Source organism: Anser cygnoides, chromosome 5, assembly GCF_040182565.1.
Source record: "Anser cygnoides isolate HZ-2024a breed goose chromosome 5, Taihu_goose_T2T_genome, whole genome shotgun sequence".
NCBI lineage: Eukaryota > Metazoa > Chordata > Aves > Anseriformes > Anatidae > Anser > Anser cygnoides.
In genome coordinates, this window is record NC_089877.1 from 27,862,057 (window position 1) to 27,876,087 (window position 14,031).

The following is a 14,031-nucleotide window of genomic DNA, read 5'->3' on the forward strand; positions in this document are numbered from 1 at the left end:
AAGCTGTGTTTATTTTGCAGAAAAACCTGTGAAGGGCTTCACACAATTGCAAAGTCTTGCTTGAAACTAAAATAAGAAAAAAAAAATCAGGAGCTACATTTACTCCTCAAACAAATTATCAGAGATAACATCAGGTTTTAAAACTGACCAGAAAATAAAAAAATAAAAAGACCACCAGTGGAAAAATAACCCATATTGTTCTCTAGCAACATAGCAACTGTTTGTTCTCCTGGCCATTGCAACACCCAAGTAACTACTCTACTCTTCATATGATATGATATATTCATACTGTCAGTGATACTCCTCCCATCTCAAGAGGATTCTTTTGCATGTCTTTCTGAGTTCTTTTCAAAAACAACTATTTGCTCCTATTCAGCACATCCTGAGTGCTGATCCCAAAAACTTTTGCTAGGAAGTATGCTCTAGTGTATGTTCTTTTTTACGAACAACTTCTACACTAATCTACTTTCTTTCCCCACATGACTGGATTAAAGTTTTATGGGGCCCAGGGTAAAACCAAACAATAAGAATAATCTTACTGTCATCGTCACCAAGTTTCACAGTGATTCTGTCCTTGTGTTTTCCTCATTTCATCCTTTTCCTCCTCCCTGTTTTAGACCATTAATTTCTCTACTTGCTGTCCCTCAGGCTGAAGTCTTCCCTGCCGCTCACATGAAAGAGTGTAAGTTACTGACTGTTGAAAACTTCAGCTGAAACACAGCCAGGTCAAGATGAGGTTACATAAAAGTCTAAAGGCAACTTTTTTAGGTCACGTTCTCAGCAGCACAGATCCTGAAAGTTTCAGTAAGCAGACTGCACTTAACACTCTAGCTGACGGTATTTATTACATTAACAGTGTGCCCATAGACAGTTTCTAAAGTGCATTTCTCCCATGTCCACCCTATAAGCACATACTGTACCTGTATCATTCCCAGACTACCTATGCAGCCGGGCTTTTATTTGTACTCATGCACAGACAGGAAGAAACTTCAAAGTAGCCGTTTTTCCCAAAATAATTTTACAACAAAATTACATGGTCTTGGGTGGGGTGGTTTTTTGTTTGTTTGTTTGTTTGTTTGTTTTGCCATATGGAGATGAGCAAGTCTTTGAAACAATAGACAAAATGCCTAGTCACTCTAAATACTTTATACTGTGCGTGCTTGTTTTCCTTTCCTTAAACTATTTCATGTGCCAGCTCTCATCACTGTGAGGAATCTCCAGTACACAAAAGGTGTTTACTTTGTTTTTTTTCCTTACTAAAATGACCTTTACAGTATTTTGGTTAAGCATTCTTACGACTGGAAATTTATCTGAATGTTTTAGACTTGTAAACCCTTGGGAACTTGGGAATGCATTCAGTTTGGTTGCAAATCCTGAGAAAACGTGTATTTGCTCATAGCTGCAAAAATTAAATAGAGCCTATAACTGTAGGCATGAATGGACCAGATGAGAACAACAATATCACTGAAACACTAGCTGCAAAACTGATCTTTCAGAGCAAGTTACTTTTTTTCTTGTGCATTTCTTTACGTAATAAATTCACATATTCCCTTTAACATAAGATACAAATATAGATACAGATACAAATATCTGTATGTACAAATATCTGTACGTATCTATAGATATAGATACAGATACAAATTTTTATCTAATGTTGGGTAGGTTCCGGAGAATATTACAGCATATTAAGGGTTTAGTGTCTCAATACAGATCCCACTGTACATCATCCACTGTTCTCTGTTTGTTAGGTTTTTCAGATCATTTGGTCTCACCAATGACTATATTTTCCATCATATATCATGCATCCAGCCATACTCTTTGCTAGAGTTTCAACAATGAGTTCCATCTCCAGCCAAAAAATAAGCTCTGAGGAACAAATGCCTTGCTTACTGAAAACATGGAGAAAAAAACATAACCCAAAGCAGAATATAAAACACATGAAAACTGATCATTCTGTCACTTGATCATCAGGCCAGAAAGGTTCACTACACCCGTACACCTCAGCTTTCTGGTCTTATTAGAGTAACACTCCATTATCATTCCCTGCGATTTTCTTAGCATCACATCTTATACAAACACTCAGAAAGGAGGAGACAATAACAAAGAGCACAAGTCAGAGCAACTCTGACTGCCATTCAGGATCAGAGTCCAGGCTGCTCCTTACAACTTGCTGTTCCTGCCCTCACTGGTAACTCTCTACACACCTAAAGGTACACCCCTACAAGCAGCACAGTTAGTAACCTGCCAGTAAGCTAAGCTATATAGTTCCAAAGGGCCCCAGCCAGAAACTGAGCAGAGAATGTAGAAACAGAAGCCTGCAAAAGGCCCAGTGAAATTCTGGACCTATGACTGCAATTAATTCTGCTTTAAAAATATGATAAACTTTAAAAAGCAACAGGCCCACTGTTATTGTCAAATCCTTCATCTAAAGTATTTCCCTTTGCAAAGCTTTTTGCATGAGCTACAAAGCATTTCCAAGCACAAAAAGTTCATACGTGATGTTTGGTTTGTTTGTTTGTTTTGTTTCATTTTAAAAACAAAACCTTCTCATAGCTAGCCCTACTCTCAGAGAGGTCTCTTCAGTTCTCCCACCTTCCAGGAACCTCAATGAGCCTTTGGTTCTTGGTCCTGTCTCATATAGCCACCTGCATAAGTTTTAAACTAATGCAGTTCAGCAGATCCCTTCCAGTGCCAACAGCAGTTTTCTTGTACTGGATTTTTGTAAAGATCTAATACAACTAGTTACACTCTTTTTCCTGCCAGCTTTTGACTGAAATGAGTGAAAGAAGCCTGGTGGGATCTGTGAAATAGATCTATTATTTGACAGAGGTATAATTGTATCAACCTCCTTGAATTCAGAAGAGCATCTTTTACTTGATATGCTGTCTGTACTTCAGAACAGCCCCCAAGTTTGTGCTGTGGCCCTCACTGAAGAGACAGGCAGTCCGAGGTATGGGTAGCTGATCTGACTTGCCCCACAGCAGGCCAGGCAAGTGAACGGCAAGGCCCAGGATAGACTCTCCATCCCTTGCACTGCTACCAAACGATCCCATGGATGTTCCTTTCTCTTTCTCTGGGCTACTCAAGTTCAATATTTTGCTTCCTACGTGACTCTACTGTTATTCATCTTTATGTAGCAACCTCTGTGGTCTTTTTGATGATAGACAAGTTTATGTTTTAATAATTGCCTATGCAGAATTACACAAGCTGGGAAGCAAAGAATTAAGTACAAAACTGACATTCCAAAACAGGGTAAGCTTCCCACTGTAGAAATAACAATGGTAATTAAAGAGGAGTTTTGCAATTATAAAGATGGCTTAACTATGAAAAGGAAATAAATGAACATACTCTTGGTGTCGCTAACATCCTTGCATGATGAGAAATCTGCAAGCTAATTTTCTTAAAACATCATTGACGGGGAGAAAGTAATAAGCCAACAGGCTCTAAAAGCAGACGAATTACGATAAATGAGTTAGCATTCCCCCCATAAATGTATCAATGCACGCATTATAAATACTGTCAGAATTTCCCTTTTGTGGTTGCAAGTGGCATGCCAATTAAAAACCCCATAACCTTTATATACATACTTTCTACATTTCAGTTGTAGGTATTTGGTTACATGGTCCCCTCTAACCTATTAATACACTCAATATCTTGTTTATATATGAAGAAGTTCGGGACACAGAGTGTCTTTTTTGCATGAAGAAAACTTCTCATGTTTCCTTCCCGTCAGAATAAGATGTGGCTAGCAATCTGTTCCCCTTAATAAGGATGTCATTAGGAAAGAAAAAGACTGTTTTGATTGACAATACAGTATGTATGCAAAACATGCAGATAGTGATGTAGTCAATGGCAGCTAGCTCTTCAGGACTCAAAATCGTGGTCAGGACTGACACAGCAACATCTGACTAATATCACATTCTAACTGTTCTAACTTATTAAAGTGAATCCTCTTTCACAACCTTATGGCCATGCGTGTTTGGGTGCAAAGAGACATGCGGAATTCCCCATCTCCAGTTTAAGTTCAGGTATTTAGTCAGTTGCTTCCAAAATCCAGAGACCCAACTGCTCAGAGAATTAGAGAATTTCTCCACAAACATGCCTTTCCTTAATATATCATAGGCAATGGGGTTTGGATTTCTGTGGGTTTTTTTTTTTCCCTCCAACCTACATGGGCTACCTGACCTCAAATAACATCTTCCAACAGAGAAAAAAGGAAAGCACGGAGGCAAATGCCTACTTTTTCATGTCAATCACACATTCCATTGCCTTTTTAGTTTCTGTCTTCCGAAAGCTCTGATTAAACATGACTTCTTACTTGTTCCTAGACTGGTTATTTTGCATGGAGTATTGCTGGCTCAGAATAAACATCTTGTCAAATACAAAGCAACACAGACTGATTTATTCAGCTGTATAGGGGTTGTTTCTAGTATATGATGAACTGAAAAGCTACAAGCTGATTTATTAACCCCAGAAACTAAATGTCTTCCTAATTTTAATCTTTTTTTTTTTTTTTGGTCTATTTTTAACTAAAAGCAGAAAATCTCTTTTTATCTCTCCCTGGCATTATATACTTTAAAAAATGCAATATATATGTGAATTGGAGGCTGTACCTTAGTCCTGGTTTCTGATTATTGTTAACATCTGAAATATGTTCTAGCAGTTCTGGTTTTGTTGCAGCTGTATGTTAAATAGCGTTATCTCTTTAGCTTGGCAAAAAAAGTTGTTCAGAGCCACAAAGCTAGTATTTGGTTTGTTAGCATTCTTAGCTCATGGGGTATGTTCGTAGGAAGGGCCACAAGAGGCAAATACATGTACTGGAATTCAAACAGTGCATACAGCTCTTTCTCAATAAGTAAATTCAGTGATGAGAGAGAAAAGCAGAAAGGTAGAATTAAAAATGTCCGAAACAGATAGGCACTTTGGGTCAAAATTGCTGTGTTTTAAATCTTTCATGCCTAAGAACTTGAGCAAGAACACCAGATGTGCACACATGCATGCAAAAATGGGCAATCTATAGGAGTATCTCTGCATCGATAAGTCAGCTGTAAAGTTTAGCACCATTCTGCACAGGGAAGATGCAGGCAGGGAAAAGCCCCTACGAAAAAATTGTAGTTGGTATCCCCAAATCATGACATTTATTGCTTGTGAAAAATGCTGGGCTGCAAGTGTGAGGCAGTACAATGTTTCATCTAGACAAGACTAGGGGACAAGACTGAAAAAAAAGATGCAGTATCTGCCTAAATGGACAATGCAGATAGTCTTGTGCTAACTCCACTCGTACATTGAGCCAGGTAGACATGCACCAGCTGTGGTACAGAGACAGTGCCTGTTAGCACTGTGCCTGAGTTAATAAGCGTAGCTGCAAGGCTGTATATTTTACTTTCCCAAGACATAGGATAGTATGCACTTGCAGATACAGACACTCAAATTACATTCCAGTTTCTGCCTCAGCTTGATGTTTTCAGATAGGTTCCTTTAGTCAAAATTATCTGAACAGCCTTCAAGTTTGGATACCTGTGCCACTGCAGAAAATCAGGCTTACTCTTAGGAAGCGAATCCCTTAGATTTGGCTGATTTGGCAACGGCTGTGTGGTGGGAACACAAAACTTGCACTGGCTGTTTTTGAAATTGTTACTGCCAAAACCTACATACCTCTAATTTCATCCCTGCAACAGAATAATATAACCCTTTACAAGTATTTAAAAACATTCTTGGATACTTTTGTTGTAAATGTGGTAATACTGATAATAATTTCCAAAAAGATTATAAGCTTTCCTGGCTTGCTCTGCACAGGTGTATCAGATTCTCAGCCTTCATGTACTTTGGCAAAGTTGGCTAAAGCCATGCTCAGATACAAAGAGCTCTACCCTACAAACAGTCTTGTATGCAAAATAGCTAAGGTGAAATTCATCACAATGAAGGCCAAATCCTGTATTCGGGAACAAGAAATCAAATACAGAGCGAAAATAACTGGCAAGACAACAAAAACATTGACAGGACTTGAGGTCTATGTTAAACCGTAGACAGAACACAGATTAATCATATGACACTGTTGCAAAACTAAAATTAAAGGAAAGAAAAAAAAGACCACTGTCATGCCAGTGTATGCCACCAGGACTATTTTATATTAAAGAGAGTAATTATTTCTCTAAGGCTTCAGCTGGAACACTGCATACAGTTCTGGTTACTGTGCTTTTCAAAATGCTAAAGAAAAGCTGGATAAAGTCCAAAGAGAAGAAGAAAAGGTTCAGAAAATATGACCTATGAAGAAATTGGATTTGTTTAGTCTAGCAGACTGAAGGGAGACATGATAGCAGGCTTTCATGTATAAGAGATTGCTTGTGAGGGGACAGTAACCAATCTACATGTCCGTTGAAGAAAGGACAAGAAGAAAGCAGTCCAGTTTGCAATAAAACTGCGTTATGGAAGGGCCTCTACATATAGAGAGGTGTAAGCAAATTGCACGGGGAAGCTATAGCATCTTACTGATCAAAAGGGTTACAAAAACAGGTTGGGCAATTATCCCCTTGGGATAGTCTGCTAGACTTGAGCCTGGTTAACTGCAGAAGAGTGGATTAGACCGACAATCAGGTGAGATCTCTATCCCAGTTTCTACTCTTTTCTCTCACATTGCTGGTTTCATTCTAAAATACTGTCTACCACTCCGAATTTTTACAAAACCAAGTAGTTGTTTGCCATCTTGCATATCTCCCCATCCACCCTTGCCCAGCTCTCTGTGCTCTGAGGTGCTAGTCAACAACCCCAGCTCCTTCTCATATCGACAGCCTCGACTATCCACTATACATCCTCACTTCCCTGCTTACCTCACTTACATATTGTCTAGATGTAAGGAAGCAAACACTGGGGCTGGTTAAATAAAAGCATGGATGGAGCAGCTGATTGGCCATCTAGCAGCTGAGTGGTTCATAAAATAACCTGACTGACATCTTTACCTGTGTAATTTGGGTTGCCTCTATTTACTCAGCTGCCAATTTTCATGTGACTTGTAAGGACTTCCATTGTTTAAGATTTCTACGCCTCTGTCAATTTTTTGTTCTACTGTTTGAAAACAGATTTAAAGTTATTAGGTAAGGAGGGCGATGGTGGTCTGCTGCACAGGCATAGCCAGACATGCAGTGTGATCACATATGCCTCATTTCCTTAGGAAATTAGCAAAAAAAAAAAACCCTACCCCTACTAACTCCACTTCATTCAAATCAAGGATAAAATAATTTGGATGTCTCCATTCACAGGTCCTAGCAACTACTGCCACCGCTGTGTTCATTAGACTGCGGTGCTTGTTAACAAAGGCAGGCTATAAAACAATACACTAGGCTGTGAATTTAAGTTCCCAATGTCCCACTAGGAAGAGCTGTTGTAGAGCAGTGCTTTAGTTCTCTTTTTTTTTTTTTTTTTGAACAAGGTTTTAGCCTTCAAAGGGGCCATACAAATTTTTCATTGATACAGATTAAATGGTTTCTCTAACGTTACTGGGAGTTGCCAGATGGTCCTATTTCAGATATTCTAAGTAGCTGTGTTTAAGTGAATGTAGACGTGGCTGGATAGCGGGAAAGTTGAGTTTTGTTTTTTCAGGGGAGAGAGGAAGGTATGTGTTACACATCACACTTGTTTATGCCCTGAATGACTCTGTCCAGAACAGTTTGATTTACTCCACATGCTGTACAATTAGGCAACACTGCAATATCAAACACACTGCAAATGCAACTTTCTGAAATTTCCTCCCATTCCCAATAGTAATTATGTGAAACAATTTGGCAGACAACTTTTAATTGCTATATGCATTATGCTATATGTGATTTGAATTTAGGAGATGTGAGTCACAGCAGGCTGCACTTCTAAACAGAGCAGCATAAGAACCTGACCCTGAAGAATTTTATTTATGCCTTATTCATGTGAGCAAGGGCTAATGATGTATGAGTAAGGCTGTGCGGGACTCAACTCTGCTGTTATGACCTCTGGGATAAAGAAAAAGGCCAGACGTGATCAGAAACTGGAAGAAATGTGCCCATAATTTCTAAGCACTTTCCATCTCATATATGTACATTACGCAGCTTGCAGTTCCATTAAGTAGCAGCATGCATGGGTGTTTTGGCTGGGGCGTGTCAAGGATTCCTAGTCATAAACTTCACAGTTCATTTTATATGCTCAAAATAATCTCTTGGCACGACTTCTTACTTCCCTGCCCCCAAGGCATTGTTTGTAATAAAAGCCTGCAAATAACTATAGCAAGCAATTTTGTTTTTCAGTCTCCCTCCTCAAGATGAAACAGAACCTCTTCCAGTCTGCACTCTTCTTAAAGCATCTGCCCTTACTCTGTATGTGCGTGCTGCATAGCAGCTGCTCTGTCAGACCCCTGCAGATCTTTGTGCAGACTAAGGGAACGGCTAAAAGCCGGTACTTTTTATTTTGTGACTCAACAGTGAAGTTCAGCATTGGCCTTAGGTTGTTAATCTAGACCAAGTCCATAACACAGGTAAACTGTGACAAAGGCTGCTCTATCAGTTCTCATGCAAATGGAAAAGGCAGACAGTTGCACTTGTGATAACATGGAGGAGACTTAGGAAATTACAACCCTGGCTTTTTATTTCTCTATTTCAGTCCCTTCTAGGCACTGCATTTTAAGCAACAGCCCTTTCAGAAACTCCCAGGCACATCACCTCCTAGCACAAAATTACCCTTCCTTCTCAGGAGCGCATTGCTGTTTATTCATCACTTCTGTTAGTTATTTTAAATGCATATCTTTCAAGTTGTGTAATGACAGCGCAGTCCTTTTTTAATATACGTTATTCCCTTTCTCTGTCACACGACCACCAGCAGGACCCAGCTATGCATTGCACAGATCCTTCACTGCCCCTTTCTCTGACGCTTGCAAGAAATTATGCAGTATTAAGTAATGGCATTATTAAGAGCACTGTATTGGGCCCATGACTAATTGATTGCTTTTACCTAATTAAAAGAAGAAAAGAACAGAGAAAGACACAGCATTTTGTTCCAATGTGGTTACGTGTTGTGGTAAAATATATATGTTCCGTCTTGTGTATAACCAAGTCCTGCCCGATTGTGTAATATGAGGTTAACGTCGGAGACAAGAGATGCTCTGACTGATAGGTGAACAATAACTTAAGTCTTTTCTTTCCTGTGTCTGAGATTATCTGGAAACGAATGTAAGCTCTGCAGATGCTTGTTTACAACACACAAAAACTTACCGGGTCACAGACTGGTAACATGCGAATGTGCAGCTTTCATTCACTTCATGGGATCAAAGGTCCCAGGATGTAAATGTACAAACATATGTACTAATGCTTACCTCCACTGAGCAAAACATTTGAAAACGCATGTCCACAAGTATGCTCTGAATTCTAATGAAAACCCTGAAAATTCAACCATGCGCTTGAATTTCAATACATGCTCTAATGATTCACTGACTAGAAATACCTTGCTGAGGCAGAGACTACGTGCCTATATCTAAGGTTACCTTTGATCCACTGCTGACAAAGGAAGTACATGAAGAAGCCTTTTGATAGGAAATACTGCTTTTTGTCCTCTTTATTCCTTCATAGACAAAGGAAACCCACTTGAACTGTGAAGCACAGTAAATGTTTTGGGTTTCGGGAATAGGGTAAGGGAGTGGGTTTTGCTTCATACTTCAAATTCTATTTCTTAAAAAGAAACGCTCTTTTCTTCTAAGGAAAAAGGCCAAAACATGATTGACAGGCTTTACTTTTTCTCTGGTATTACAGTAGTACAAAACATTATGCCACTCCTGTATGAAAATCCTGTCTCTACAGTTAATTTGTTTAAAGCACATTCTTCTCATCAAACTGGACTACATTTGCCAACCCCCAAATCTGACTAACAGTAGACAAATGTGCTATGCACCCATTATAATTCAGAAGAAACTCAGCTGCAAATCTCTCTTCTTGTTAAGGGGTTAAGGCTCAGTTCAATAAGCTAGCTATCCATTAATCAGACCTCTCAGTTTCCCACACATGCTTTGATATGGGAACAGCCCTGCATTCGATGCAAGAACTTCAAAGCTAAAAATATCCAGCCTGATTTTTATATGCAGGAAGCTTACAGCTGTGATTTGCATAGGGAATACGCCCGCAAACAAAGAACACTGATAAGCGGGGTACCCTTGTCAAGCACATATGCACCAAGACATTTTGGAAAAAGAAACAATTTTTTCACTGCAGTTCTCACAGAGTGCCTCTTTCACAGACACGAGATAGATTTGCCGAACAATGACGAGCTGAATTCCATGCCGTCAGGGAAGGGTTCTGCCCTGCGTTCACATATGCACTCCTCCAACAGGTATTTGTTTCCTCTGGGACCTAACCATTACCATCCTTACTGATAGCACAGGGAACAGCGATGGAGAATATGCCACAGAAAGCCATAAATGGTGAGATCTTCCTCATCCGATTTTAGCCACTGAAACTAAACTCCTTACCTGTTTCTGTAGGAAACACAGAGCACCTCTAGGAGGAGATTATCGTCATCCGAAAATGAGATCTTCTGAAGACTGTTTAATAGAGGTAGGACCTAACCAGCAAACAGAAGTCTACCATTCAGATGGGAGGTACAATGAGTTCCATTGAAAGCAAACCAAAATAATTTTGTGCAGCATGAAAACTTTTTAGACCTTTGCTAACTTGTAAAATGATGACAATAAAACTGGCAATAATAAACAACCCCACTCTAGATCTTCAATGCTATTCCATGAAGTTCATATTTTATGTATTTACATTTATGTTCATATTCCTTATATCTTTATTAAAAGGCATATTGTATATTTTTAAAGCTTTCCTTCTATGTGACTAAAACATACCAGACAAACTTGTGTAATTTACTTTAAAACCATGCAATTCAAAAGCATCATTCCCATGTACTTATCTTGCCCTATTATCCCTAAATTGCAGTTTCAGGATAGGTCATTAACATTTCATTTTCTATTTATGGAACTATCAATGCACCAAAAAAAATATATATATATATTTTTCTGTGTGCTAGGCGTTAACAGTATAAAGAGATTCTAGACAGAAGGTCTTAACTAGCGAAAGGTTCATTTATTATACCAACTGTAGTTCTTTGTGGCTTACCTTAGAATGAAACTATACTTGAAACCACACCGACTGATTTTTTTTAACAAATTTGTGTACTAAAATCCGAGCAGATCTGCTATTTGCATTCTTGTACCTTACTATTGTGCATGTGGACGTGAAACACTGTGTGGTATAGTGTGGCAGCACGCCCAATTTGCTCATCAGCTGTTCTGCTGGGAAAGAGGCTAATGACCACATGAAGAGGGCAAAGTAATCTCAGCTAGTATAAATTGTGAGCCGTTGCAGAGCTCAGACAAGCTGAAGATCCAGTTCTAAATTTCCTCAGTTTTTGCTTCCAACATCTGCACTTTAGAAACCATACCCATACAAATACTTGGATCCCGACCCTCTTGCTGAAAATTAATCTGTTTGTTCAAGTTGATAAAGAGCTTATGAAATAACTGACATTTTCCACTGAAAGGCTTTTATGGAATAAGCAAAATTATTCTGTGTACAATAACTGCAATAGTTCAAATTAATTCTGCATATATCACCAGTGAAATGAACAGTACTGCAATAGAAATTAATCTTTCAAATCCTTAGGGTATCATCAACATATTAGCTAAGGCTGAGTCCATGACTACAACAGAGTGAGACCACATTTACACTTACAGAAGTGAAACCATTATCAATGTTGTCCTACATACTTACTGTATATCCACTGTTTATTTCCAACGACATTTTTTGCAGTCTCAAATGAAGCAATATTAACTAGCTTGGGAGTTGAAACCATATTCTGCAATGAATATTCAACAGAAGTGAAAAAGGACCCTGAACTCCAGAGAAAGTGAAAGGATATGATTCCAGGATTCACCACAAGAGTGACCAATGGATTCACCACGTAACACATCCATGCACTCCTGGGATCTGGCTACAGGCTTTAACACAGCTCACGTTCTTGAACACATCCAAATGCCAGCAGGTAAATTCCACTAGAAGTGTTTCAGCAAGCCAGTCATCCCCTGCCCACTAGGAATTCCAACATCAGCAATAAGGGTGTGAATTGGTGTTAGCTCACAGAGGTCAACAGAGCTAGGCTTGCACACTGTGACAAGACCTTGAACCTAGAGGTGTAGACACGGTAAAATTATGGGTCAGATTATTACCTCAGTCATTGTGGTGAATTTCTGGTGTAATCAGGTAGTTCAAGGTTGAATTGATTTTCTAAAGGCATTCTTTAAAACTTAAAGATGGGTCCAAAATACAAAATTTGGATCTCAATTTGAGTATTTTTCCAAACTGTGAGGAACTTTGAGTTGTTCAACATGGGCTCCAACAGATTTTTAGGTAGCTCTGAACAGCTCATTTCAGAATGACCACTGACTGAGGTTACATGGATCTCACAACTCCCTCCAAGCAGGAATATTCTGACAAGATTACAGGCTCATCCACACACTTTTGGATGAAATAACAGAGAAATTTTGGACATTATTTTTCATTTTGAGGGGAATGGTTCCTGGTTGCCTGCCCCTATTTCCTCACTTAATGTAAAAACACTTTTGAGGTTCTCTTACAGCCTTTCAGATCTACCCTCAGCTTGATTTAGAGCCACATGAAGAAAAGCTTGACTGTAACACTGTTAAAGATGTGCACTCACATGGACAGCAACATGACTTCTGTGAGACAATCCACTGCAGAAAGGCACTGGTGCGTGTATAGGGCTTGGTGGACTGCACGCTGAGATTACAGCTGCCTGCCAACTTAACCTGTCCAGGTAGGATCACTCAGTGTCTCTTTCTTGCCCTCTTTTCTTGCTGGTTTTTGTTTCCTGTCAGGGCTCTCATCATTACTAGCATCCGACTCTTTCTTGCTCTCAGCTCTTTATCTTGTGGCACTTGAGGTTTTTCTTCTATGAATCATTACACAATAAAAAGGCCTGCTTCTGATGATATACTCTATCTTTTAAGTTAGAGGGGCTGACACTCATTTCGGCTTTACCCTAACATACACAGTTCTGCAGCTATCTCATTCTTTGAGTCAAGAATTTCCGAAGGCATTTCCTGGGATAATCCGGACAGCACTAATGCCTCATTTCACACAGCGCGGCGGAGGCTGGAGGCCGGTTCGGTCACCGCTCGGGGCTGCCAAGCTCGCTCCGATGTTCCCTCAGCACACACGCAACCGACTGACGGGATGCTTCTCCTTCGCTGACACACCGCCTTCCAGGGGAGCGCACGCCAAACGCGAAGAGGCTGGGGAATGCGGAGGAACTGGCCATTTTTGGAGCTCGGTTACTTCAAAGCAGCCTCGGGTCACCGCTGCTCACAGGGTGACACTGCGCAGACAGCCCGCCGGGTTAACCCCAGGCGCTCCCCTCACCCGCCCTCGGGGTTGCCCGGCCGTTAGCTGAAGCGCTGCCCGTCACCTCGTGCACTGAGCCCGGCCGTCACCACCCCAAGGGCAGCGCTGGGGCACCCCTCGCCCCACACGAGGCCACAAGCAGACACCGCCCCGTGCCCTGCCCGGGGGGCGCCGAGGGGACACGTCTGTCCGGGGGGAGGGCGGGGGCGGCCGTCACCACACGGGGAGCGGAGCGGGGCGGGCAGCGCCCCGCGCTGCGCCGGGGAACCGGGGGGGCGGGGGGGGTGACCCCGGGCTGCCGGCGGGGAGGGCGAGGAGCCGCCGAGGATCCCCGGGCGCCCCGTCGGGCGGCGTGCCGCCTCCCGGAGCCGCGCCGAGGCGGGCAGAGCCGCGCGGGGCCGAGCCGAGCCGCCGCTCGCGGGGCGCCCCCCAGCGGCGCGGCCGGGAGCCAGCCCTGAGGCGCGGGGCGGCCGCGCGCTGCCCCCGCCGGTCCCAACCCCAACCCCAACCCCGTCCCCGTCCCCGCCGCCGCCGCCGCCCCCGCCCCGCCCCGTGCCCGCGCCGCGCGTGCCCCCGCCGCCGTTGCTCCGTCCCCGGCCGC

The 14,031-nt window shown here is 41.6% G+C and overlaps 1 long non-coding RNA gene across 1 annotated transcript in view; it reads right to left on the reverse strand.

Annotated features, from left to right (window-relative positions):
• The window catches only part of LOC125184940 (uncharacterized), a 248,911-nt gene extending 235,015 nt beyond the window's left edge, over positions 1 to 13,896 (reverse strand). The window contains exon 1 of the long non-coding RNA XR_010831763.1: positions 12,727 to 13,896. This is a non-coding gene — a long non-coding RNA (uncharacterized lncRNA). The remainder of the gene's footprint in view (positions 1 to 12,726) is intronic.
• Between the last annotated feature and the right edge of the window lie 135 nt (positions 13,897 to 14,031).